Genomic DNA, 27,931 nt, shown 5'->3' with positions numbered 1-27,931 from the left:
ATGGGGTTCCCCTTGTATGCAACTGTTTTCTTTGCTCTTGATGCTTTTAAATGTCCCTATCACTACTTTTTGCCATTTTAATACTATGTCGGGGCTCTCTTGCCTCCTGGATCTGGATTTCTGTTTCCTTCCCTAGATTTAAGAAGGTTTCAGCTATTATTTCTGGTTTTTTTATTATTATTATGTTATGTTAATCACCATACATTACATCATTAGTTTTTGATGTAGTGTTCCATGATTCATTGTTTGCATATAACACCCTGTGCTCCATGCAGTACGTGCCCTCTTTAATACCCATCACCAGGCTAACCCATCTAGAACCCTCAGTTTGTTTCTCAGTGTCCATAGTCTCTCATGTTTCGTCTATTATTTCGTCAAATAAAATTTCTTCCCCCTTTTCTCTCTCTTCTCCTGTGGGATCCCTATAAAGCAAATGTTATTATGGTGTCACTGAGTTCCCTTGGTCTATTTTCATTTTTGTTATTATATTTTCCTTTCTCCTGTTCAGCTTGATTGCCTTCTATTACTCTGTTCTCCAGGTCACTGATCTGTTCTTTTGCTTCCCCTAGTCTATTTATTCCATATGGTGTATTTTTAATTCAGTTATTGAGTTCTTCATCTCTGGTTCTTTTTTGTGTTTTCTATCTTTATTTGAGGGCCCCACTGAGGTCCTCCACTCTTTTCTCAAGTCCAGTGAGTATCTTTATGACCATTACTTTAAATTCTCTATCAGTCATATTACTTATTTCTATTTCACTTAGGTCTCTTGCTGTGGTTTTGTCCTATTCTTTCATTTGGGACATATTTCTCTGTCTATTCATTTTGTCTAACCCTCTGTGTCTGTTTCTATGTGTTAGGAAAGTCAGCTTCATCTCCTGCTCTTTAAAGTAGTGGTCTTATGAAGAAGAGGTCCTGTAGTGTCCTTCAGTTCAATGTTCCCCGTTCACCAGAACCTAGTGCTTCAGGAATGTCTCTTACATGTGCTGCATGCGTGCTACTATTGTGGCTGAGCCACTTTTGCCTTCAGTCCAGTCATCTACAATGACCCTCTTTGTCTGTTGTGGGCAGTATCTATGTTGTTAGGGTGTTAGTCTGGGGCTGCCTTGGGCTTGAATTGAGTCAGGCCAGGCATTTGCCAGAGATGCAGTACCACAGAAATGCAGGGCACTTTCCCTGTGTTGTCCCCAGAGAAGCTTTTGTTGATGGACAGAGCCTGCAGTCAGACCCAATGTATGCCCCCAGCCCACTGCTGGGGCCACAGTTGTACTGGTATTTGTGGTTATCTTCCCCTCTCTCTGGGGCAGAAGTCACTTTGGAGTGGTGATGGCCTCTGTCAGGGCTACTTGAACACTGCTAGGCTCGTGGCACCACTTTGGATGGGCTCCAGCCAAGGGTGTATTGGAGGGGCAGGTCTGCAGGAGAAGCTGGGGGTGAGGTGCATGGTGCCAGCAAAGTCCATGTTGGTACACTGTGGGAGGGGATGTGCATCCACCTGGGAAACTTCTGCCAATGTGGGCTGGTTTGGAGGGGGCAGAACCACAGAAACAGGCAGAGGCAGGGTGCACTGTTAGTAAGCTAGGTGGAGAGTGTTGGGTCTGGGCTGGTTCCTGCAGGTGTCCCTGTATTTAGGCCAGGGGTCAGGGGACAGAAATGGCACCCACCAGCTCTTTTGTTCTTGGAGAATTCTCCCAAAGATACCTGCCCCTCCAGCACATGCTCTGAGATTAGTAAATAAATCTACTTCTTGTATACCCCAGGCATTTTTCAAACTGCTGTTTCTATGCTGTATCTTTGCTGTTTGTTTTGCTATCTCCTTAAGGACAGGACTCAGTTTCCTACCACCCTCCAGACTCTCCCAGAGTCAAGTTTACTGATTTTTAAGGTTCCAGGTGTTAAGCGACACTAATTTTAAGAACCCATGAAGCCAGGCCCCTCCGGTTTTCAAAGCCAAATGTTATGGAGATTTGTCTTCCCCCTGCAGGTCCCCCATGTCTGGGGTGCCTATTGTGGCGGTCTGTTTCTTTCCCCTCTCTGTGTCTGCCACATCCTTCCCTCCTGTGAACAGTACAATGGGCCCTTTCAGCTCCCAATTGTTTCTTTGCCCTTCCTTCCCTCTTTAATGTGGCCTCTTTACATTTAGCTGAGGAGAGTCTGTTCTGCCAGTCTTTGGGTCACTTTCTGGGTTATTTACACTGATATTGGTGTTATTTTGTTGTACCTATGGGATGAGGTGAGCTTAGGATCCTTCTACTGCACCATCTTCTTCCTCACTGCTGAGTCTGCACTCTAAATATCTACTTTTCAATCTTTCTAAATAGTTTCTCACATGAGAAAAGATTCCTGTAACTCAATCTTATGCTTATTATCTTAAGCACAGCTCCCATCCAATTCACAGAGGGAGAAAATTCCAGATTTAGAACTTCCTCCTCAATCTCACCATTCTCTCTTTAGGTATTAGTAGGTCCTCCTAATTAAAATTCTGGATTTCATATTATGGAAAGAACCCAAATATCCATTGACTGACAAATAGATAAAGAAAATATGGTATATATATATATATATGCGCAATGGAATATTACTCAGCCATAAAAAAGAATGGAATCTTGCCATTTGCAGTGATGTGGATGGAGCTTTAATATTGTGCTAAGCAAATTAAGTCTGTCAGAGAAAGACAAATACCATATGATTTCACTCATATGTGGAATTTAAAACAAATGATCATAGGGGAAAAAAGAGATAGACAAACTAAGAAACAGACTCTTAACTGCAGAGAACAAACTGATGGTTAGCAGAGGGGAGGTGGGTAGGGGGATGGGTAGAATAGGTGATGGGGATTAAGGAGTGCACTTGCTGTGATGAGCACCACGTATTGTATGGAAGTGTTAAATCACTAAATCATACATCTGAAGCTAATATTACACTGTATATTAACTAACTGGAATTTAAATAAAACTAAAAACTAACTAACTAAATAATAAATAGCATTCTGGATTTAATTTAGGAGACCAGGGAGTATTCACTTCTAGGATAGAAACATGGGGTGGGGCAATGGGACAATGCCAGAAGAAAGTTGTGAAAACCATCACTACACTCAAGCGAAGACTGGAAATGGTAAAGCCCTACACATCAATAGGCTTTGGCATATAGGCTTTGCCAAGTCTATCACTACTGGCCATATGGTTTATAAATCTGGTATAATTGATAAAGGTGCATTGATAAGTTTGTGAAGGCAGTAGCTGAAATGGGAAAAATAAGCTTAGGTTCTAGATAACCTGAAGGTTAAGCATGAAAATGGTGGCACTGCTAATATCTTTCAGTGGAAATTTGAGCCCATCAAACCTTATGTGATCCTCTTTGATGTTTCAGAACAGAAATATTTTATTTTAAATACACACACACACACACACACACACACACACACACACACACACACCTCAGCCTGATGGAACTGCCCAGTATGAAACAACTTGTTGTCAGTTTTAATAAAAATAGATCTTACTGAGGTACTCTACAACCAAGAAATATTTGAGGAAATTGTCAAAGGATCTAGCCTCTACTTTTCAAAAATTGGGTACTACCTAGACACTGTAGCATTTGTTCTAACTTCTGGTTAAAATGAGGGAAATATGTTGGAGTTAAGCTCTAACATGACTTCATCAAATGGATGGAAATTCATATATAAGGATAACATTGCTGGTGGAAATACACTGCTTGTTTTGCACTTCATATTAAAGGAGGAAATATCTCAAACTGTCTAATTTAGCCTAGCCATGGAAGTTTAAGTGTAGGACTAATTAATGATAATAGTACATTGTAAAAGCTTCAGATGGAAAGAAATGTTTTGTGGATCATTTGTTTCTGGAAATTTGCAGCAGATTATGTCAGCTTCCTAGTCAACATCCATTACTTCCATCCTTTTGTGGCAGAGGTATCAATTATATATAGGCCAAAAAAATTATATATAGGTCAAAACACCAGATATTTATTTTTCTAACTTCCTTTGAAGAGAGGTAATGAGCATGTGATTCGATTTTGATGAGATTTTTAATAAATATTCACTCCTATAAAAATTTATGCTTTGGAGAAAATACCTTTCTTCTTTTTTGAAAGCAGTTATGTCTGCATGTGATGGGTAGAACTGCTGTAGCATTCTTGCAACCATGAAGGAAGATATCACTGATATACTTGAGGATGGCAAAACTTAAAAATGGAGAGCAACTGAATCTCTGATAAATCCACTGAAACAGTACACCAATCCAGGAACCATCATATATCTGTGCTTTTTGCTATGTGAGATAATAAATGTACTTATTATTTAAGACACTTTAGATAGATCATTATGTTATTTCCTGTTATGGGTTGAATTATGTCCCCCACCCCTTAAATTCATATATTGAAATCCTAACCCCCAGTACTTTAGAATGTGACTGAATTTGGAGATAGTATCTTTAAAAAGGTAATTAAGTGAAAATGAGGTCTTTCAGGTGGGCCCTAATACACTATGATTGGTGTCCTTTTAAAAAGAGGAAATTTTGACACACACAGATACAGTGGGAAGACCATGTGAAGACACAGGGAGCAGTCAGCTATCTACAAGCCAAGGAAAGAGGCCTCAGAAGAAACCAACCCCACTGACACCTTGATCTTGGATGTCTAGCCTCTGAGACTGTAAGAAAGCAAATTTTTGTTGTTTAAATCTCTTAATTTGTGGTTTGATATGGCAGCCCTAGGAAATTAATACATTGCCCTCTAAATCCTAACTCGTATATAGTTCATAAGATTGACACTTTAAAAATGAAAACAACTTGACCAAAAGCCACCACAGACCCACAGACTTTTTGAGACAATTTAAACAAAGTTAATATAAAAACAAAAACAAATAGAAGACCAGGTGGTGGGCTTCTGGCCAGATTTACCTTTCCAACATGAACAACTATAAAACAGGACAAAACACACAAAAGAACGGTCTTCAGACATTGAACAATAGTCACCACAGGATAGTTATCTCCAAGAGAAGGAAAAAAAAGAGGAGCCCTACAATTGCCCCAGATTTCTGCCTGGTAGTATCTGAGTATCTGCTCGAGTTGAGGATATAGAGAATTTAAGGAGGCTAAGACACCTAGAATTTACAAGGCATATTCCTGGAGGTAAGAGAGCTAGAGAGAGAAAGAGACATTCATCAATCAATGGATACTTGGTCCAATTCCGTATCTTGGCTATTGTAAAAAATGCTGCTATAAAGACAGGGGTGCATTATCCCTTTGAATTAGTGTTCTTGTATTCATTGGGTAAACACCCAGTAGTGTGATTTCTGGATCATAGGTAGTTCTATTTTTGACTTTTTGAGGAACCTCCATACTGTTTTCTGGAGTGGTTGCACCAGTTTGCATTCCCACCTGGGGACTCTCTCCACATACTTACCAACACCTGTTGTTTCTTATGGTGTTGGTTTTAGCCATTCTCATGGGTGTGAGGTAATATCTCATTATAATTTTGATTTGCATTTCTCTTATGGTAAGTGATGATAAACATCTTTTCATGTGTCTGTTAGTCTCCTTTGGGGAAATATCTGTTCATGTCTTCTGCCCATCCATTTAGGCTATTTTTCATCACAGACATTTAATTTTTCTGAAGTTTACATTGGGTCTTCCATGTCTCTTAACATATTCATGCTTTCTTCTACCTTTCTGAACAGATGGCAGATAGCTATAATAGCTGTTTTCATGTCTGTGTCTAATAATTCTATCATATGTTTCTCTTATGTGTTTATCTATTGACTCAATTTTATTATTATGGGTTGTATTTTTATGCTTCTTTGCATGCCCAATAATTTTTTATTGGATGTTTTCCATTGTGAATATTTCATTGATGGGTGCTGGAGTTTTAAAAATTTCTTTTTTGAGCTTTGTGTAGGCTGATGTTAAATTACTTGAAAATCATTTGATTCTTTTGAAGATTGCTTTTAAACTTTGTTATGTGGAATGACAAGAGCAGCTTCTAGTCCAGAGCTAGTGTCCTCACTACTGAGATAATACCTTTGTGGGTACTGAACCTGATGCCCTGGAATTATGGAGTTTTCCACTCTGGCTGGCAGGAATACAAACTATTCCTCACCCTGTGTGAGCTCTGAGAATTGCTCTTCATACTCCTTTCCATTGTTTCCTTAATCCTCCCAGGCACAGGTGGTTTCCTTACATGAATGTACTGATCAGTAGTCAGCTACAGATTTACAGGAAACCCTCTGTAGATTGAGTGCTCTGCTCTCTCTTCTGTTCTCTCTCCTATCCCATCTTCCCTCTCTCCTCTCCACTCTCTCCATTTCTCTCTCTCTCTCTTCTCCATCTCTCCCTCTCTCTGTAGATCTCTTACCTCCAGTAATCTGCCTTGTAAATTCTAGGTGTTTGGCCTCCTTGAATTCTCTATATCCTCAACTCGGGCAGATACTCAGATACTACCAAGCAGGAATCTGGGGCAATTATAGGGCTCATCTTTTTTTTTTTAATAAGGGAATTTAAGAGTGCTCATGTATACTGGGAAATTTGGGAAGCCACACACATGCCCAGGAAAAGACCATGTTTAGAAAAGACCTGACAAGACCCTAACTTTTCACCACTGGCTGATCTACAGGTTCAGTGAAAGTAGAAAACAAAGGCTGAGGCAGAATTGTTAATGGCCTAGCTAAGTGTTAAAGGAGTGTCTCAGCAGAGAGTCAATCTATAACAACTGGGATTGGGTTTTTTTTTTTTTAAAGCTCCTAGCATTCAAGGAAATATCAGTCAAACACTGACTGCACATAAGCTAAATCTTCAACAGTGAAGAAAAACAAACCCTGGGAAAGGGGAAGAATTTAATCTCCAGAGTTATTACACAATATTCAAATGTCCAGTTTGCAATAAAAAGGTACAAAACATATAAAGAAATAGGAAATTATGGCTCATTCAAAAGAAAAATAGAACCTGTTCCTGAGGAAGCCTAGACATTGGACTTACCAGACAGACTTTAAATCAATTGTCTTAAATATGTTCAAAGAGCTAAGAGAAACTGTGGAAAAGAACAACAACAGCAATAAAAAACCCAGGAAACAATGTATGAACAAAATGAAAACATTAACAAAATGATAGAAAATATTAAAAGGAGAAAATAAGAAATTCTGGAGCTTAGAAATAAAATAACTAAAATGAAAAATTCACTAGAGAGGTACAACAACAAACTTGAGCAGGCAGAAGAAAGAATCAATGAACATCAAATAGGATGATTGAAATTATCCAGCTTGAGAAACAAAAAGAAAAAAAGAATGAAGAAAAATGAACAGCTCCTAGGGAACCTGTGGTAGACCATCAAGTGAGCCAAAGTATGCACTATGGGAGTCCCAGAAGAAGACAGAGAAAATGGGTCAGAAAGGATATTTGAAAAAATAATGGCAGTCAGAAACTTCCCAAATTTTATGGAAAACATGAATCTACACACCCAGGAAGATTGACAAACTCTAAACAGAAAAACTTAAAAAAGATCCACCCAGAGACACATTATAGTCAAAATTCCACAAGCCTAAGACAAAGAGTGAAGTTTGAAATCAGTAAGGGAGAAGCAGACTTACACATACAAGGAATCCTCAATAATATTTACATCTGAGGAGCACCTGGGTAGCTCAGTCGGTTAAGCAGCCGACTCTGGATTTCGGCTCGGGTCATGATCCCAGGATCCTGGGATCCAACTCTCTGTCGGGCTCCATGCTCAGTACAGAGTCTGATTGAGGATTCACTCCCTCTCCCTTTGCCCCTCCCCCTGCTAGTGCTCTCGATTTCTCTTTCTCTAAAATAAATAAATAAATCATTAAAAAAACCACTAATAGCTGATTTCTCACCAGAAACCACAGTAGCCAGCAGGCAATGGGATGACATTCTACATCCAACAAAACTATCTTTGAAGAATGAAGGATAATAATGCAAAAGCTCGGGGAGTTTATTACTAGTAGACCTGCTATATATTTAAAAAAAAGCTAAAGAGAATCCTTTAAGCTGAAATGAAAGGAAACTAGACAATAACTTAACATCACATGAGGAAATAAAAAACACTGGTAAAGGCAACTACTCGGGTTTTTTATGGCATAGAAAAGCCATTATTACTGTACTTATGGTTTGTATCTCCTCTATTTTTTCCTGTGTTATTAAAAGACAAATGCATAAATCAATATTTAGAAATTTACATTATTAGGCACACAGTGTATAAAGATGTGATTTGTGGCAACAATAAAGGGAAAAGGTAGAGACTTATAGGAGTAGAGTGTTTGTATACTATTGAAACTAAGTTTGTAGTATTAAAACTGGGTTGTTATAAATTTAGGATGTTTACTGGAATCCCCAAGATAACTATTAAGAAAATAACTAAAAAGTATACAGAAAAGTAAACAAGAGAATAAAAATGGTACACTAGAAAACATCAACTAAATATGAGAAATGGGCAGTAAAAGAATTGGGAACAAAAAAGCATATAAGACATACAGAAAACAAATAGCTAGATAACAGAAGTTCTGCCTTATCAGTAATTACTTTAAATGTAAATGGAATAAATTCTTCAACTAGAAAATATTTGAAGATTGGAAAGAAACACATGATCCATCTAAATTCTGTCTAAAAGAGACTCATTTGAGATACAAAGACATAAAAAGGATAGGAAAAGATACACCATACAGATAGTAACCATAAGAGAGCCAGGGTACCTATATCATCATCAGACAAAATAGAATTTAAGTAATAAAAAGTAGTAAGACACAAAGAAGGACATTATATATTGATAGAAGTTTCAATAATTCAAGAAAATATAATAATTATAAACATACATGTACCTAAAGGCAGAACCCCCAAATATGAAACAAACACTGATATAATTGAAGGAAGAAATAGACAATCCACAATAATAGTTGGAGACTTTAGAATCCTATTTTCAATAATGGATAGAACAACCAGACAGAATAAGAAAGCAGAAGACTTGAACAACATTGTTAACCAATTAAATCTAGCAAACATATACAGAACACTTTACCAATATAAAGACAGAATTTGCATTCTTCTCAACTGCACATGAAAGATTCTCCATCATTGACCATATATCAGGCCACAGAAAATGTCTCAATAAATTTAAAAGATTGAGATTATAGAAAGTATATTTTCCAATGATAATGGAATAAAGCCAGAAAATTAGAAAACTCATAAATAGGCAGAAGTTTAAAAACACACTCTTACAATGAGTCAAAGAATAAATCCCAAAAGAAATTAGGAAACACCTTGAAGCGAGTAAAAATGAAAACACAACATAATAAACTTGTGGGATGCAGTGAAAGTAGTGCTTAGAAGAAAATTTATAGCTGTAAACATCTACATCAAAAAATTGAAGACCTCAAATTAATAACCCAATTGTACACCGTAAGTAACTAGAAAAAGAAGAGTAAATTAAACCCAAAACTAGCAGTGGGAAAGAAATAATAAAGATTAGAGCAGAGATAGATGAAATTGTAATTAGAAAAACAATAAAGAAAATATGTACAGGATCTATATGCTGAAAACTATAACATCTTTATTCACCGTATACAAAATGTGTCTCAAAATGGATCATATAACTTAATGTAAAATGTAAAACTATAAAACTTTTAAAAGAAAGTATAGTAGGATTTCATTACCGGGGGTTGGGAAAAGAGTTCTTAGACATGATAACAAAAATAAGACCCATATGAGAAAATCTTGATACATTAAACTTCATCAAAATTGAAACTTTTTCTGATAAAAAACAATGTAAGGAAAATCAAAAGACAAGCTAAAGATTGGGAGGAAATATTTGCAAATCACATATGTGGTCAAGGACTCATATAGAGTTGTTAAAACTCAATAGAAGGTGATCAAGATTAGCATCAACATTGATAAGTCTTGCTGATAGAATGTACCCTTGACGTGATGTGATGAAATGGTATTTTACCTCTCTAGTCTTCCTCCCCAAATTCTATTCTAATCATAAGAAGATCATTAAAAAAGTAAGTTGAGGAACAATCTACAAAATACCTGACTAGTACACCTCTAAACTGTTAAGGTCATTGAAAACAGGGAGGAATATCTAAGAAACTGTCACAGCCAAGAGGAGCCTAAAGAGACATGATGATTAAATGTAAAGTGTATCCTGAATCGGATCCTAGAACAGCAAAATGACATTAGGTTAAAACTAAAAACATCTGAATAAAGTGTGAATTTAATATATCAACATTCTTTCATTAATAGTAGCAAAGGTACCGAACCAATGTAAGATGTTAATGATAGGGAAAACTAGGTGGAATATATGGAACTTCTCTATATCAACCTCGCATTTTTTCTGTAAATCTAAATAGTCTAAAATTTTAAAGCTTATTTAAATATTAAAAAATAAAATAAAAACCACAACAGGAAGAAAACCAAGAATCCAGTTTTATAAATAGTCAAAAAACATGAACAAACACTTCACCAAATAGGATATATGGAGGGCAACCGAGTACATGAAAGGATGCTGAACATCATTAGTTTACCTCTGGAGAATTTCAAAAAATTATTTACTTTTTACATTTATTATTTATTGTTCCCTTCCTTCCCTCCTTGCTTCCATTTCTCTCTTTCCTGTCTTTATTCTTTTCATTTCTTTTTTTCCACCACAATCATGTATGACATTTTAAAATAAGCCTTTTTATTTTGGAATAGTTTTAGATTTATAGAAAAGTTGTAAACACAGTACATAGTTTCAGTTTCTCTTAATGCTATCACCTTACATTATCGAGGCATGTTTGTCAAAACTAAGAAACCAACATTGGTAAAGAATGAACTAAGCTCCAGACTTTAATCATATTTTGCCATTTTTTCCCATTAATTCCATTTTTCATTTCCAGGATCCAATCCAGTATACCACACTGCATTTAGTTGTCATGTCTTCTTAGTCTGCTCTAGTCTGTGATAGTTTCTTTTCTTGTTTTTTCATGACTTTCACAGTTTTGAGGAGTATTGGTCAGGTATTTTGTAGAATATCCTTCAATTTGTATTTATCTGATATTTTAATCAGGATTACACTTAGGGTTATGAGTTTTGGAGGGAAATACCATAGAAGTGATGTGCTCTTTTTGCACATCATCATATAAGGAGTACGTAAATAACATGACTTATCATTGCTAATGTTAACCTTGATCACTAGGTTAAGGATGTGCTTCCCAGGGTTCTCCTCACCATTTTTTCCCTTTCTAGTATGTATTAGTTTTATAAGATAACTAATAACATATTTTTTAAAGTAGAAAAATTATTCAAAGATCAAATGGTTCCTTGCAGATTAGTGGGTTCCCAATCTGTCCAGAGCCTTTTTCAGGAGAGTCAGACTGAAAATGTTATTTCCCAGAGAACAGAGGAATATGACTTACTGGAAATTCTTTTTTATTTACTTTACTGGCAAAATTAAATTTTACTCATATCCTTTCTATGCTTCCCCCAGGAATATAAGACTTGCTTTGTTGAAGCAGTTTGAGTAGTAATGGAAAAAGAAAGTTTCCACTTTGTTTTATAGCAATCTAAAAAGAGATGATTTGACTTGATTCTTGGAAGTAGCTTGAAGTGTTCTACGAGGATCCCAGACCACAGCTGTGCTGAACGAAACTTTACACTTAGGGTATGGTATCATAGAATGTTTTTCTGTTACCTCCACAACTTAAATGACATAATAAGGCCTCATTCTGGTTGAAGTTTACATTTGAATAATTAATGCCTTTGTGGAGAAATTGCCCTGCTTCCCTAAAGAAATATAGAAAAGTGTCATTGTTCCTTGGGTACTGCAATCCTTTAATTTCAATCATGAAGAGAAATGGTCCTTTTTTAAATTTTTTTTAAAGATTTTATTTATTTATTTGACAGAGAGAGATCCCAAGTAGGCAGGCAGGGAGGCAGAGGGAGAGGGAGAAACAGGCTTCCTGCTGAGCATGGAGCCCAATGCAGGACTTGATCCCAGGACCCTGGGATCATGACCTGAGGCGAAGGCAGACACTTAACCGACTGAGCCACCCAGGCACCACGAAATGGTCCCCCCCCCTTTTTTTGGCCAAAGAATACTATATAGTATTTAGAAGCATAAGCTTGTTCTGGATCCATTATTTACTACCTGTGTAAGTCCCACAATGTTTCTGTGACTTAGATTCCTTATTTGTAAAAATTGGAATAAAAATTAGTATCTGCTTTGTAGTATGAAGACTACTGCCCTTTTGAAGGCATTATGAAATGTGTTTATTTCCAGTAATACTTCTTGCCTTAAAGACTATTTAATCTAACATTGATATAACCATGACAGCTTTGTTGTTGTTGTTGTTGTTAGTGTTTGCCTGGCATATTTTCCATGCTTTTACTTTCAATCTATCTGTATCTTTATATGTAAATGTCTCTTGTAAATACCATTTAGTTCATTTATATTAATGTAATTAATGATATAGTTGTATTTAAGCTGACCACCTTGCTATTATTTTCTGTTTGTCTCATTTGTCCGTTGCTTCTTTGTTCCTCTTATCCTGCCTTACTTCGGTTTAATCAAGTTTCTCATTATTATTATATGCATTTTGAGTCCTCTATTAGCATTTTGTTTACATCATTTTCTATTGTTTTTGGTGGTTATTCTAGAGCAGTATTTCTCAACCAGAGTGATTTTGCTACCCTGGGGATATTTGGCAATGTCTGGAAATATTTTTGGTTGTCACTCATGGGGGGAAAGTGCTACTGGCATCTAGAGGATGAGTGAGTCCAGGGATACTGTTTAGCATCTTGCAATACACAAGACAATCTCCCACAACAAAGAGTTATCAAGTCCAAAAAGTCATAAGGTTGAGATAAGGTTGAGAAATGCTGCTTCAGATAGCTAGAGGTTACATCATGCATCCTTAATTTATTACAGTCTACCTTAAATTAGTACTTTACCACTTCATGATAAATGTAAAAATTATACATCAGTAAAACTCCATTTACCTGCTCCCATACTTTTAGCTATTATATTTTGCTTCTATGTACAATATAACTCCACAACGCACTGATATTATTGTTACTTTAAATAATAGGCATTTCATCCATTTTGAGTCTATTTTTGTGTGTGGGGTAAGGATATGGTCCAGTTTCATTCTTCTGCATGTGGCGGTCCAATTTTCCCAACACCATTTGTTGAAGAGACTGTCTTTTTTCCATTGGATATTCTTTCCTGCTTTGTTGAAGATTAGTTGACCATAGAGTTGAGGGTCCATTTCTGGACTCTCTATTCTGTTCCATTGATCTATGTGTCTGTTTTTGTACCAGTACCATACTGTCTTGATGATGACAGCTCTGTCAAAGATCTTGAAGTCTGGAATTGTGACGCCACCAGCTTTGTTTTCTTTTTCAACATTCCTCTGGCTATTTGAGGTCTTTTCTGGTTCCATACAAATTTTAGAATTATTCGTTCCATTTCTTTGAAAAAAGTTAATGGTATTTTGATAGGGATTGTATTAAATGTGGATGAAAAACCTAAATGTGAGACAGGAATCCATCAAATCCTTGAGGAGAACACAGGCAGCAACCTCTTTGACCTCAGCCGCAGCAACTTCTTCCTAGAAACTTTGCCAAAGGCAAGGGAAGCAAGGGCAAAAAGGAACTATTGGGGCTTCATCAAGATAAAAGGTTTATGCATAGCAAAGGAAACAGTCAACAAAACCAAAAGACAAGTGACAGAATGGGAGAAGATATTTGTAAATGACAGATAAAGGGCTAGTATCCAAAATCTATAAAGAACTTATCAAACTCAACACCCAAAGAACAAATAATCCAATCAAGAAACGGGCAGAAGACAGACATTTCGGCAAGGAAGACATCCAAATGGCCAACAGACACATGAAAAAGTGTTCAACATCACTCAGCATCAGGGAAATCCAAATCAAAAACTCAATGAGATACCACCTCACACCAGTCAGAATGGCTAAAATTAACAAGTCAGGAAACAACAGATGTTGGCGAGGATGCGGAGAAATGGGAACTGTTGGTGGGAATGCAAGCTGGTGTAGCCACTCTGGAAAACAGTATGGAGGTTCCTCAAAAAGTTGAAAATAGAGCTACCCTATGACCCAGCAATTGCACTACTGGGTATTTACCCCAAAGATACAAATGTAGTGATCCGAAGGGGCACATGTACCCCAATGTTTATAGCAGCAATGTCCACAATAGCCAAACTATGGGAGGAGCCTAGATGTCCATCAACAGATGAATGGATAAAGAAGATGTGTGTATACACACACACACACACACACACACACACACACACACACACACACACACACAATGGAATATTATGCAGCCATCAAAAAATGAAATCTTGTCATTTGCAACGAAGTGGATGGAACTAGAGGGTATTATGCTAAGTGAAATAAGTCAATCAGAGAAAGACAAGTATCATATCTCACTGATATGAGGAATGTGAGAAACAAGACAGAGGATCATAGGGGAAGTGAGGGGAAAATGAAACAAGATGAAACCAGAGAGGGAGACAAACCATAAGAGACTCTTAATCTCAGGAAACAAACTGAGGGTTGCTGGAGGGGAGGAGAGTGGGAGGGATGGGGTGGCTGGGTGATGGACATTGGGGAGGGTATGTACTATGGTGAATGCTGTGAATTGTGTAAGACTGATGAATCACAGACCTGTACCCCTGAAAGAGATAATACATTATATATTAATAAAAAATTTTTAAATAAATAAATAAATAAATAAATAATCTTTTATATTTACCCACATATATATCCCTTCTGGTGCTCCTCATTCCTTTCTGCACTTCTGTTCTTCAAAGCAGTATCATTTTCTTCAGTCTGAAGGAATTAGTATTTCATATAGTTCATTTCTGATGGCAATGAATTCTCACAACTTTTACTTGTTCAAAAACACTTTTATTTCACCTCCATTTTTGAAGGATATTTCACTGGGTACAGAGTGGAAGTTTTCTCTTATAATATTTTAAAGATGTGACTATGCTGTATCTTGGAATCCATGGATTGTGTTGTGTTGAAGGGTATGTTGTTAGTCTTGTTTTCACTTCTTTGAAGGCAATTTGTCTTTTTCTTTCTCTGGCTGCTTTTAGGTTTTCCCCTGTATCCTTGGGTCAGAAGTTGGACTATGACATACCTAGGTATGATTTTGTTGTTTATCTTGCTTGGGCTTTACTGAGATTCTTGTATCTATGGTTGATGTCTTTTAAACTTTTTTTTTTTTTTTAAGTGGAGAGAGAAAGCACACGCAAGCAGTTGGGGGAGGAAGAGAGGGAGAGAGAGAATCTCAAGCAGGCTCCACGCTCAGTGTAGGGCTTGATCCCATTACCCTGAGATCATGACCTGAGCCAAAATCAAAAGTTGGACACTTAACCAACTGAGCCACACAGGCACCCCAATGTCTTTTACCACTTTTGGGAAATTATCAGCCATTACCTCTTCTAATATATTTTTCTGGCTTATTCTTTTGCTCTTTTCATTCTGGGGTTCTAATTACACATATATTAGACTGACCAACAATTTCCCAGGTATTTCTTACACTTTTTTCTCTTCTTTCCATAATTTTTTCTGTTTCAGTTGGATAGTTTCTATTGAACTATCTTTGAGTTCTCTATTCCTCTCTTCTGCTGTATTCAGCCTGCTAGTAAACCCATTCAAGGAATTATTTTTTAATTGAGGTGAAATACACACCCATAAAATTAATATTTTTTTCAGAGTAAAATTAATATTTGCCATGCAAAAAATCTCAAATATGGTCAAAAGAAAAAAATAGACACAGTGAAAATAATTACCCCTCTTCAGACATCCATCTCCTCTTTCACCCTTTTAGGCATATGAACAAATACAGTTGACCCTTGAAGAACATAGGTGTGAAGAGTGTGGGTCCCTTATACAGATTTTTTTTCATTATATTCAATCATTGAACACTACAACAGAAACTTATATACTATATGTTGGTGAAAATTAATAATTTTAAAGCATAGATTTCAGTGGCATTTAGTACACTTACAATGTTGTGCAACCACCACTTCTAGTTTCAAAACATTTTCAACACCCCAAAAGAAAACCCCATACCCATTAATTAGTTACCCTCTATTCTCCCCTCCTCATGGACCCTGGCAATCACCAGTTTGCTTTCTGTCTTTATGGATTTATCTACTCTGGATATTTCATACAAGTGTATTCAAACAATATATGATACTTTGTGTCAGGATTCTTTCACTTAGCATAATGTTTTGAGGTACAACCACATGGATCACCAGTGGGTCTACTTCTACTGACTGTTTTTCCTATTGATTAAGAGTCACAGTTTCCTGTTTCTCCATGTCTCATAATCTTTGTATGCTGAACATTGTGCATAAAGTGACTATAAATTCTAATGTCAAATTTTTTTTTCCTCCAAGAGAGGGTATGGTCACTGTCAGAAAAAGTAGTAAGGAGCTAATCATCTCAAGCCAAATAGGACTTGAGCTAGGTAACCCTGGGTTGTGGCTTTAGTTGCCACTCAGTTCTAACTAAGTCTCAAGGGCAAAATTTAAAAGCAGATCCTTCCCCTTTAATAGAGAACATTTTCTCTACCTAGACTTTCTCTCTTATAAATCATGAGACTGCAATGGATCTGTCTCTGACTTCCCAATCCAATTTCTTGGTCTCCAATGCCATTCCAGCACTGAGCAAAAGCCTATAGAGACAAACCAAGGTGAGATCTGAATGTGGATTTGAGGTTCCTCCAAATTCTGACCTGTCATGCTAACCAAGGAGGCTGTAAAAGGTTCTATTGCTTCCCTACCCCCCAGCAGAGTGCTTCTGTCTACAGCAAAAACAAATCTTACTTCATATCCAGACTTTCCAGGTGCCCACAGAAGGAAAGAGGTTGCTAATTTCCACATACATATAGAGGACTCTTCCCTTGTTGGGCGATAGATAGATAGATAGATAGATAGATAGATAGATAGATAAATAATAGATAGATGATAGATGATAGATAGATGATTGATAGCTCCTTTTTTCTTAGCTGTTACAATGGGAAGGAGGTCTGTTCCTACCTTCTATATCCTGCAGGATTGAGCTCCATCACATCACGTGGAGAAGAGTTTATGAGGATTATATTAATTGATTTTATTAATTTATTCAACTAATATTTATTGTTCCCTTTCTTTGTGCTATGTATTGTTCTAGACTCTAGATATATTTTAAAGATCTATTTATTTATTTTAGAGAAAGAGAGAGAGAGGGAATGCAAGAGAGTGGGGGGTGGGGTGTAGAGGGAGAGTGAGAATCTCAAGCAGATTCCCCACTGAGTGCAGAACCTGACATGGGGCTCAATCTAATGACCCTGAGATCATGACTTGAGCCAAAATCAAAAGTCAGATGCTTAACCAACTGAGCCAGCCAGGCACCCTTAGATGTATGTTAATGTACTTAGCTTTAGCAGTTGTGTAAATGGTTATACCATTTAGGGGGATATATCATTGGTAATGGAACCAGTTTTTGGATATGAAGTGTATCAAGAGTTCTGTTTTGTATAAGCTTAGCTGAGATTCCTATTAGGCATCCAAGTGGAGATATCATGTAAGCAGATGTATACACAAGTCTAGAATTCAAGGGAGAGAGCCAACCTGGAGTTATAAATTTTGGGGCCATCAGCATATAGATGAGATTCAAAGCCATGGGTCTGAATGAGATTATCCAAGAATGAGTGCCTATTAAGAAGAGTTCTATAATACTTATACCTGGGGAAATCCAATATTTAGAGATGTGAGAAGAGGAATAAGTCAGTCAGCAAAGGAAGCAGTGAAGGAGCAGCCAGTGAGGAAGGAAGGAATCTAAGAGTAAGGTATCACAGAAGCCAAGTGAAGATAACATCTTAAGAGGAGGGAGTGATCAATTGTGTTGAATGATGTGGAGAGGTTAATGAACATGGAGACAAAAATATGACCTTTGCATTTGACAGCTGGTGACCTTAACAAGAGCTGTTTCAGTAGAGTGGTAGGGCCTAAATCCTTGTTAAAGTGGAGAAAAATTGGGAAAAAAAAGTATAAACAATTTTGTGTGAATTTTACTGTTAAGGGGAGTGTAGAAATGGGATCATAGCTGGGAGGGCATCAAGAGATCAAAGGAGGGTTTATTTTTAAAGATGTTACTTATATAAACCATTTAGCATAGTAAAGGTAGGCAAATTATGTTTATTATTATTATGTCAGTATGAGAATCCCTTGAATTTTTCTATACTAGTCTAGATAATTTTAGGACTTTTATTATTCATGTTCTGATTCCTTAAGTTTGGAATAAAAAGGAAAGTCAAATCCTCAGAAAGAAACCCAGAATTTTGTGAGCATACTTGTGGTGACAGACCACCCTCTCACTATACATGAGATCATCCCACCAGAGACCAGAAGGATCCATAGCTGCCCAGTTATTATAGAAGACAAAATTTTTGGTGTGTGACCTTCACACTAGAATCACTGTAGTAAACAGAGAAACTCTGAGAATTATCTAATGTGTCAAGTATATCTTTTCATTCAGTAATTCAGTAATTACTTATTAAACAACTATGTGCCAGACACTATTCTAGATGCTTGGATCACTGCAATTAAAAAAAACATACAAAATGTCTGCTCTCTTGAAGGTTATATTTTAATGGGGGGAGATAGGTAAACAAGTATGCAAATAATTGGTAAGATAATTTCATATAATGTGTGGTATGAAGAATATACACAGGGTAAAGAGATAAGAAGTATCTAGGAGTAGGGTGAGTGAAATTCTATTTAAATAAGGTAACCAAAGAAAGCTACTTTCAGAAAGTGACATTTGTTCTGAGAAAGGAAGCAGCCATGTGCAAATATGGGGAGGGAGCAATTTTCTAGGCAAAGGAAACAAAGATGCCTAGGTAAGGAGAAGCTTCAATTGTATGTAGAACAGAAAGAAGGCTGGTATATCTGCTGTATAATGAGCAAGAGCAGTGGTATGAAAAGAGTTCAGAGGTAGTCAATAACCAGATAGGGTATAGGGCTTTGTAGATAATGGTAAGGAGTTTGCTTTTTCAAAAATTGTGACAAATACACATAACATAAAATTTACCATTTTAAGAATTTTGAAGTGTACAATACAGTAGCATTTACTATATTCATGATGTTATGCAATAATTACCTCTATCTAGTTCCAGAACATTTTCAATATGCCAAAAAGAAACCCTGTAACCATTAAGCAGGAATTCTCTATTCCCTCTCCCTCCCAACCCCTGGAAACCACAAATCTTTTTGTCACTATAGATTTGCCTATTCTGGATATTTCATATAAATGGAATCATATAATATGTGGCTTTTTGTGTATAGTTTATTTCACTTAGCATACTGTTTTCAAGGTTCATCCATGTTATATAGCCTGTATCAGGATTTGTTCCTTTTCATGGCTAAATAATATTCTATTGTATAGATATACTATATTTGTTTCTTTATTCATCAGTTGATGGATATTTGGGTTGTTCTCATTATTTATCTATTACAATAGACTAGTAGAAACAGTAGAGTACAAATTTTGTTTGAACAACTCTTCATTTGGTCCAGCACATGGTAATTCTGTTTGAATAATGGCCAAACTATTTTTTACAGGGGTTTCACCATTTTACATTCTTTCCAACGATGTATGAGGATTTCAGTTCCCACACATTCTTGTTTTCCTTTAATCATTTTCCTTTGATTATTTATTTACACTTATTTTCCTTTAATAATAACTATATTACTTCTGCATCCATCATAGTGGTTGTGATTTAATATCTCATTGTGTGTTTTTTTAAATTATTGAAGTGTAATTGACACATGTTATATTAGTTTTAGGTGTACAATGTATTGATTTGACAATTCTATACATTACTCAATACTCACCACAATAAGTGTAGTCATCATCTGTCATCATACAACATTATTACAATATTATTGACTATATTCCTTATACTATAATTTTCATCTCTGTGACTTATTTATAACTGGACATTTGTACCTCTTAATCCCCTTTATCTATTTCATCCATCCCCCAAACTACCTCCCCTCTGGAAACCAGTTTGTTCTCTGTATTTAAGAATCATTTATTTGTTTTTTATATTCCACATATAAATAAAATCATATGGCATTTGTCTTTGTCTGACTTATTTCAATTAATAAAATACCTCTAGGTCCATCCATGTTGTTGCAACATTCATGCACTCATGGTGAGGGTGTAAACTGGTGCAACCACTGTGGAAAATAGTAAGGAGTTTCCTTTAAAAATTAAAAATACAAATACCATATGATCCAGTAATTCCACTACTGGGCATTTACCCAAAGAAAACAAAAACACAAATTTAAAAAGGTATATGCACCCTTATGTTTACTGCAGCATTATTACAATAGCCAAGATATGGAAGCAACACAAGTTTCCATTGATAGGTGAATGGACAAAGATGTGGTATATATATATAATGCAAGATAATAGTCCAAATTCATTACTTTGCATATCGATATCCAGTTGTCTCAGCACAATTTGTTGAAAAGAATACCAAATTGAATGGTCTTGGTATCCGTGTAAAAAATCAATTGACAATAGATGTATGGATTAATTTCTGGGGTCTCAATTCTAGTCCATTTATCTATATGTCTATCCTTATGCCAATAAAACAATGCCAGTTTTTATTACTGTAACTGTTGCAAGTTTTGAAATTGGAAAATGTGAGTCCTCCAACTTTATTACCAATTTTATTACTCTTTTTAAAGATTGTTTTGGTTATTCTGGGTGCCTTACAATTCCATATAAATTTGAGCATCAGTTTTTACATTACTTCAAAAAAGGCTATTTGCATTTTGACATGGATTGCATTAAATCTGTAGATTGCTTTGGGGAGAATTGCTACCTTAACAATATTATGTCTTCTACTCCATAAACACAGAATGTCCTTCTATTTATTTAGGTCTTTTATTTATTTCAGCACTCTTTTATAGTTTAAATTTTACAAGTCTTGCATCCCTTTGGTTAAATTTATTTCTAAGTATTTTATTCTTTTGGTGCTATAATAAATTGAATTGTTTTCTTAATTTCCTCTTTGGATTGTTCATTGCTATTATATAGAAATACAATGAATTTGCTAAATTCACTTGTTTCTAACAGTTATTTTGTGTGTGGATTCTTTAGGGTTTTTTTAATATATAACACCATACCCCATCTACAGAGATATAGTTTTATATCTGTGTTATACAGATAGTGTAACTTCGTTCCATTTGGGACGCCTTCTTATTTCTTGTCCAATTGCTTTGGCTAGAACTTCCAGTACATTGTTAAATAGAAGTGGCAAAAACAGGCATCTTTGTCTTGTTCCTGTTCTTAGAGAAAAAGCTTTCAGTCTTTCATCATTGAGCATGATGGTAGCTGTGGGTTTGGTTTTTTTTTTTATGCTATTATGTTAAGGAAGTCCCTTTCTATTCCTAGTTTGCTGAATGTTTTCATCATGAAAGTGTATTGGATTTTGTCAAATGATTTTTTTTGGCATAAATTGAGATAATCATGTAGTCTTTTTCCTTCATTCTATTACACTGGTGTATTACATTGATTGATTTTATTTTAAATATTTTATTTACATGAGAGAGAGACAGAGAGAGAACGAACAAGTGGGAGGGGAGCAGAGGGAGAGAGAGAAGCAGACTTCCCACTGCACAGGGAGCCCGACGTGGTGCTTGATCCCAGGACCCTGAGATCATGACCTGAGCCAAGGGCAGAAGCTTAGCTGACTGAGCCACCCAGGCACCCCTGATTTTCACATGTTGAATAAGCTTTTGTATTCCTGGGATAAATCCCAGTTGGTCATAGTGTATAATTCTCTTAATATGCTATTGGATTTGGTTTGCTAGTATTTTGTTGAAGAATTTAGCATCTACATTAATAAGAGATGTTGGTCTATAATTTTCATTTGTGTATTTTTCTGGCTTTGGTGGCAGGGCAATACTGGCCTTGAAAAATGAGTTAGGAAGTCTTACCTCCTCTTCTATTTTTGGAGGTGTTTGAGAAGGATTGATAGGTGTAAATTTGTCTTAAATGTTTGGTAGAAGGTATCAGCGAAACCTTCTGGTCCTGGGCTTTTTTTGTTGTTGTTGTTGTTGCTGGGAGGTTTTTACTTAACTGTTTCAGTCTCTTGTTATAGGTTTGTTCAAATTTTCTACTTCTTTTATTTTTTTATTTAAATTCAATTAGCCAACACATAGTACATCATTAGTTTCAGATGTAGTGTTCAATAATTTATCAGTTGTGTATAACACCCAGTGCTCATCACATCATGTGTTTCTTTTAAAATCAATTTTGGTAGTTTGTGTGTTCCTAAGAATTTGTCCACTTCATCTAGATTATCTGATTTGTGGTTTATAATTATTCATAGTATTCTCTTTTAATCCTTTTCATTTTTGTAAGGACAGTGGTAATGTCTCCACCTTAATTTCTGATTCTAGCAATTTGAATCTTTTTTCTTAGTCTAGGTAATGGCATGTTAATGTTGATCTTTTCAAAGAACCATCATTTGGTTTTGTTGATTCTATTGTTTTTCTATTTCTGATTTTATTTATCTTAACTCTAATCTTTTTATTTTTTTCCTTCTGCTAAATTTGGGTTTAGTTTTCTATTTCTAGTTCTTTAATGTGTTAAGTTGGATTATTTATTTTAGATCACTTTTTAAAATGTAGGTGTCTTCCATAGCTTATAAATATTCCTCTGAACACTGCTTTTGATACAGCTGATAATTGTTGTTATGTTGTGTGTTTGTTTCCATTTGTCTGCATGTATTTCTAAGATTTTTTTGAACCATTGATTGTTTAACAGTCTGTTTAATTTTCACATATTTGTGGATTTTCCAGTTTTACTCCTGTTATTGATTTCTAGTTTCATTCCTTTGTGGTTGGAAAAGATACTCGATATCATTTTAATAAGTTTAAATTTATTGAGACTCATTTGTGGCCCAATATATGGTCTATCTTTGAAATTTTTCATGTGCACTTGAGAAGTATGTGTATTCTGCTGTTGTGGAATGGGGTGTTCTATAAATATCTGTTAGGTTTAACTGGTTTGTAATGTTGTTCAAGTCTTCTATTTTCTTAATGATCTTTGTCTAGTTGCTATATACATATCATAGGTGGGATACTGAAATATCCAACTATTATTGTAGAACTATCTATATTTCCCTTTAATTCTGTCAACTTTTGCTTCATGTATTTTGGAGCTCTGTTGTAAGATGTATATACATATATAATTTTTATATCTTCATGAATTTATCTTTTCATCAGTATATAATATCCTTCTTTGTATCTTGTAACAATGTTTTGACTTAAAGTCTATTTTGTCTGATATTAGTATATCCATTCGAGCTTTCTTTTGGATATTATTAGCATGTAATTTCTTTTTCCATCTTTTACACTTAACCTATTAGAGTCCTGGAGTCTAATGTGAGTCTCTTTTAGACAGCATATAATTGAATCATGTATTATTATCCATTCTTCAAGTCTCTGCCTTTTAATTCAGGAGTTCAATCCATTTACATTTAATTTTGGAGAAGTAAGGACCTTGCTGCCATTTTGGTATTTCTTTTCTATATGTCATACCTTTTTTGTTTCTCAATTCCTCCATTACAACTTTCTTTTGAGATTAACTGATTTTTTGTAGTGTACCATTTGGTTCCTTTCTCATTACTTTTTTTCTGTATATTTTTAGTTATATTCTTAGGGGTTACTTCGGTAATTATAATTAGCATCTTTTTTTTCTTCCCACTATATTATAGCTTGATTGACACATAGTTCACATGCCATACAATTGTCCATTTAAAGTGTACAATTAGCTTTTTAATTTTATAAAAATTAAGGTTTATAAAAACCTATTTTAAATTAATAACCAACTTTTTTATGATTAAACACTTTTTAAATTTTTTATTGTTATGTTAATCACCATACATTACATCATTAGTTTTTGATGTAGCATTCCATGATTCATTTGTGTATAACACCCAGTGCTCCATGCAGAACGTGCCCTCTTTAATACCCATCACCAGGCTAACCCATCCTCCCACCCCCCTCCCCTCTAGAACCCTCAGTTTGTTTTTCAGAGTCCATCGTCTCTCATGGTTCGTCTCCCTCTCCGATTTCCCCCCTTCATTCTTCCCCGCCTGCTATCTTCTTTGCTTTACTAATATACAAAACTCTGCTCCTATACATTTTCATCCCTCCCCTTTGTTATTACTGTCACAAATTACATCTTAGTACATTTGTGCCTATTAACATAAATTTATAAGTATTGTTTAAGCATTTGTATTTTAAATGATATCGGAAAAAAGAAGAGTTACAAAGCAAAATTACAATATGAGACTTATATTTATCTATGTAATTATTTTTCCAGTGTTATTTATTTCTTCATATGACTTTGTGTTGCTGTCTAGTATTCTTTCATTTCATTCTGTAAGACTTCCTTTAGCACATTTTATAGGACAAGTCTATTAGTAACAAATTCCCTCAGCTTTTGTTTATCTGGAAATGTCTTCATTTCACCATCATTTTTGAAGGATTGTTTTGTTAGATCTAAAATTCTTTATTGATAGGGTTTTCCTTTCAGCACTTTGAATAAGTCATCCCATAACTTCTGATCTACATGGTTTTGATAAGTAATCAGCCATTAATCTTATTGAAAAACACTTGTACCTGATGAGATGCTTCCCATGCTATTTACACGATTCTCTGTTTTTGAACAGTATGATTAATATGTTTCATTGTGGATCTCTTTGAGTTCATCCTACCTGTTTGTTGAGCTTCCTGGATGTGTAGACTCATATCTTTTATCAAATGTGAGAAGTTTTCAGGTGCAATTGATCTTCAAATATTCCTTCTGCCCCTTTCTTTACCTTCTAGGACTCCTGTAATGCATATGTTGTCCACTTTGTGGTATTCCACAAGTCCTTTAGGCTCTGTACATTTTTTTACATTCTTTCTTTCTGCTCCTCAGACTAGAATTTCAACCATTGTGTCTTTAAGTTCAGTGATTCTTCTGCCTGTTCATATATGCTGTTGAATCCTTCTAGCGACTGTACTTTTTAGTTCCCGAATTTCTATTTGGTTCTTTTTAATAATTTCTTTCTCTTTATTGATATTCTCTATTTGATGAGACCTTGTTCTACTTGTTTCCTTTGGCTCTTTTTTCTTGGTTTCCTTTAGCTTTTTGAGCATATTTAAGACAGTTGTTTTAAAGTTTTTGTCATAAGTTTAATGTCTGGGCTTCCTCAGGGGCAGTTTGTATTATTTTTTCTCACACTTTCTTGTTTATTTGGATGTCTTATAATAAAAACTGGATATATTTAAATATAACATGACAACCTTGTAGAGATTTCCCACGCACACTCCAGTTTGTTGATGCTGTTCATTGTGTGCTGTTTATTTAGTGATTTTTCTAAGCTATTTTTTACAATGACTGTGTTCTTTGTCACATGTGATCACCGAAGTCCCTGTTCTGTTACCTTAGGGATTTCTTTAAACATCTAGTGCCAAAAACAAAGCAAATAACAAACAAAAATACTGTTTTGGTTCTTTGTATATTGACTTTAAGTTGAAGCATTCCTTCAATATTTAGCCAGGCATTTACAACTCTGACTTAACCTATATTTCCCATTTGCACAGAGGCTAAAGACTAGTCAAAGGTGAAAACTTAGGGTCTCTGAAGTCTTTTCTGAGCATGAGTTTAGCTCTGAGCATTCACATGGTCTTCTAGTTCCTTCAAAATATGCAGGAAATTTTCAGAGTTCTTATTACCTTCTTGTACCTCATTCCCAAGTCTCTTCCTAGTCTTTTCAGTCTGTCTGCTAATTGTCCATTTGCCCCTGCCTCAAGCAACTGCAGGCTTTAAATACTTTCAAAAAGTGCCACCCAAAATAAAAACCACAGTGAGATACCACTTCCCATCCATTAGGTGGACTACCATTAAAAAAAAATAAAAGAAATAAAAAAGAAAAGTTTTGGCAAGGAAGTGGAGAAAATGAAACCCTAAGTATATTGTTGGTGGGAATCTAAAATGGTACAGCCACTGTGGAAAACAGTTTTCTGGCTCCTCAAAAAATTAAAAATGAATTATCATATGGTCCAGCAATTCCCCTTCTGAGTATATACCCCCCAAAATTTAAACTATTGCTTTGAAGAGATATTTTTACACACATGTTCACAACAGCATTATTCACAATAGCTAAAAAGTGGAGGCAATGCAAGTGTCCATTGATGAATGAATAGGTAAACATAATGTGGTATATACATACGATGGAATATTATTCAGCCTTTAAACAGGAAGGGGATTCTAACATATGCCAGAACATGGATGAAGTTTGAGGACATTACACTGTGAAATAAGTCTGTCACAAAAACACAAATATTGTATGATTCCACTTATATGGGGTACTTAGAGTAGTTAAATTCATAGAGATAGAAAGTAGAACAGCAGTTGCCAGGGGTTGGGTGGATGGAGGAATGGGGAATTATTGTTTATAGAGTTTCAGTTTTGCAAGATGAAAGACTTCTGGATATGAGTGGGTGGTGATGGCCCCACAATATGAATGTATTTAATACTGCTGAACAGTATGATTAAAAATCATTAAGATGGCAAATTTTGTTATGTGTATTTTTTACCCCAATAAAAAAATTGAGAAAAAATGCTGCCCAGGAGGCTACTCCATCCTGAGATAACTTGGGGTAAGGTGGAAAAAACAAAAGCAAGTTCCTGAGATGATCCCTTAGGGAGCCACCAAGCAGGTCAAAATGCAAAACTACAACTCTTTGAGAACAAGGTCAGCATTACCTCCTTTGGCAACTGTAAGCCGGCAGTTCCATGGCTGTCACTGAGCTATTGATTGGGGGATGGCAGGCAGGCAAGTAAAAATGTCATAATGCTCTCTTACTGAAATTCAGCAGCCTCTTTCTTCATAAGCACTACCCTGGTTGTTGTAAGTTGTTTTCTTTTTAATTTCAGAGTTCCAAAAACGTTGATTCTGACAGTTTTTTCCTAAACATTGCATTAGTGAAAGGATAAACCCCTGGCTTTCCCTACTCCTCTATTTTCAGTGACATCACTCCCTGGAGTTTGCTTTTCTTTCTTACTAATGTGGAAATTTGTTAAAGGGTTTTAAGCCAATTAGTTATAGGATTACAATTTATATTTTTAAAAAAGATTCCTCTTGGGGTGCCAGGGTGGTTTGGATGGTTAAGCATCTGCCTTTGGCTCAGGTCATGATCTCTGGGTCCTGGGATCGAGCCCCACATGGGGCTCCCTGCTCAGTAGGTGAGTCTGCTTCTCCCTCTGCCTCTCTCCTCTCCCTGCTCATGCTCTCTCTCTGACTCAAATGAATAAATAAAAAAAAAACTTTAAAAAAGTTTTTTTTAAAAATAGAAGATTCCTCTCTACACTATTTGGAGAATGGATTGTAAAGAGGCAAGAGTGGAAGAAAGGACACCAGTTAGGAGGCTTAGTGGTAGTCCATCCAATTATGGGTTGGTCTAGGATGGAATGGATTGGTAGTAAAGTTTTAAAAAATGGGTGATTCTTCAGTCAGAATGGCTAAAATTAACAACTCAGGAAACAACAGGTGTTGGCAAAGATGTAGGGAAAGGGGAACCCTCTTATACTGTTGGTGGGAATGCAAACTGGTGCAGCCACTCTTGAAAACAGTATGGAATTTCCTCAAAAAGTTAACAGTAGAGCTACTCTACAATCCAGCAACTGCACTACTAGGTATTTATCCAAAGGACACAAAAATACTGATTAAAAGGGGCACATGTACCCAATGTTTATAGTGACAATATCCACAATAGCCAAAATTTGGAAAGAGCCCAGATGTCCATCAACAGATGAATGGATAAAGAAGTG

General features: G+C 35.7%; 1 protein-coding gene across 1 annotated transcript in view; it reads right to left on the bottom strand.

Moving 5' to 3' along the window:
- Window positions 1-20,201: 20,201 nt before the first annotated feature.
- The window catches only part of RBM41 (RNA binding motif protein 41), an 82,191-nt gene continuing 74,461 nt past the window's right edge, over window positions 20,202-27,931 (bottom strand). Inside the window, exon 8 of the mRNA XM_088028690.1 lies at window positions 20,202-20,268. The gene's annotated coding sequence lies outside the window, so the exon portion shown is untranslated. The remainder of the gene's footprint in view (window positions 20,269-27,931) is intronic.

This window comes from Eumetopias jubatus, unplaced genomic scaffold (assembly GCF_037043125.1).
Source record: "Eumetopias jubatus isolate StellerSeaLion01/CBP00866 unplaced genomic scaffold, mEumJub1_p1.0 scaffold_11, whole genome shotgun sequence".
In the NCBI taxonomy this organism is placed as follows: Eukaryota; Metazoa; Chordata; class Mammalia; order Carnivora; family Otariidae; genus Eumetopias; species Eumetopias jubatus.
The sequence above is the reverse complement of the archived record's forward strand: the minus strand, read 5'-3'. Positions and strand labels throughout refer to the sequence as shown.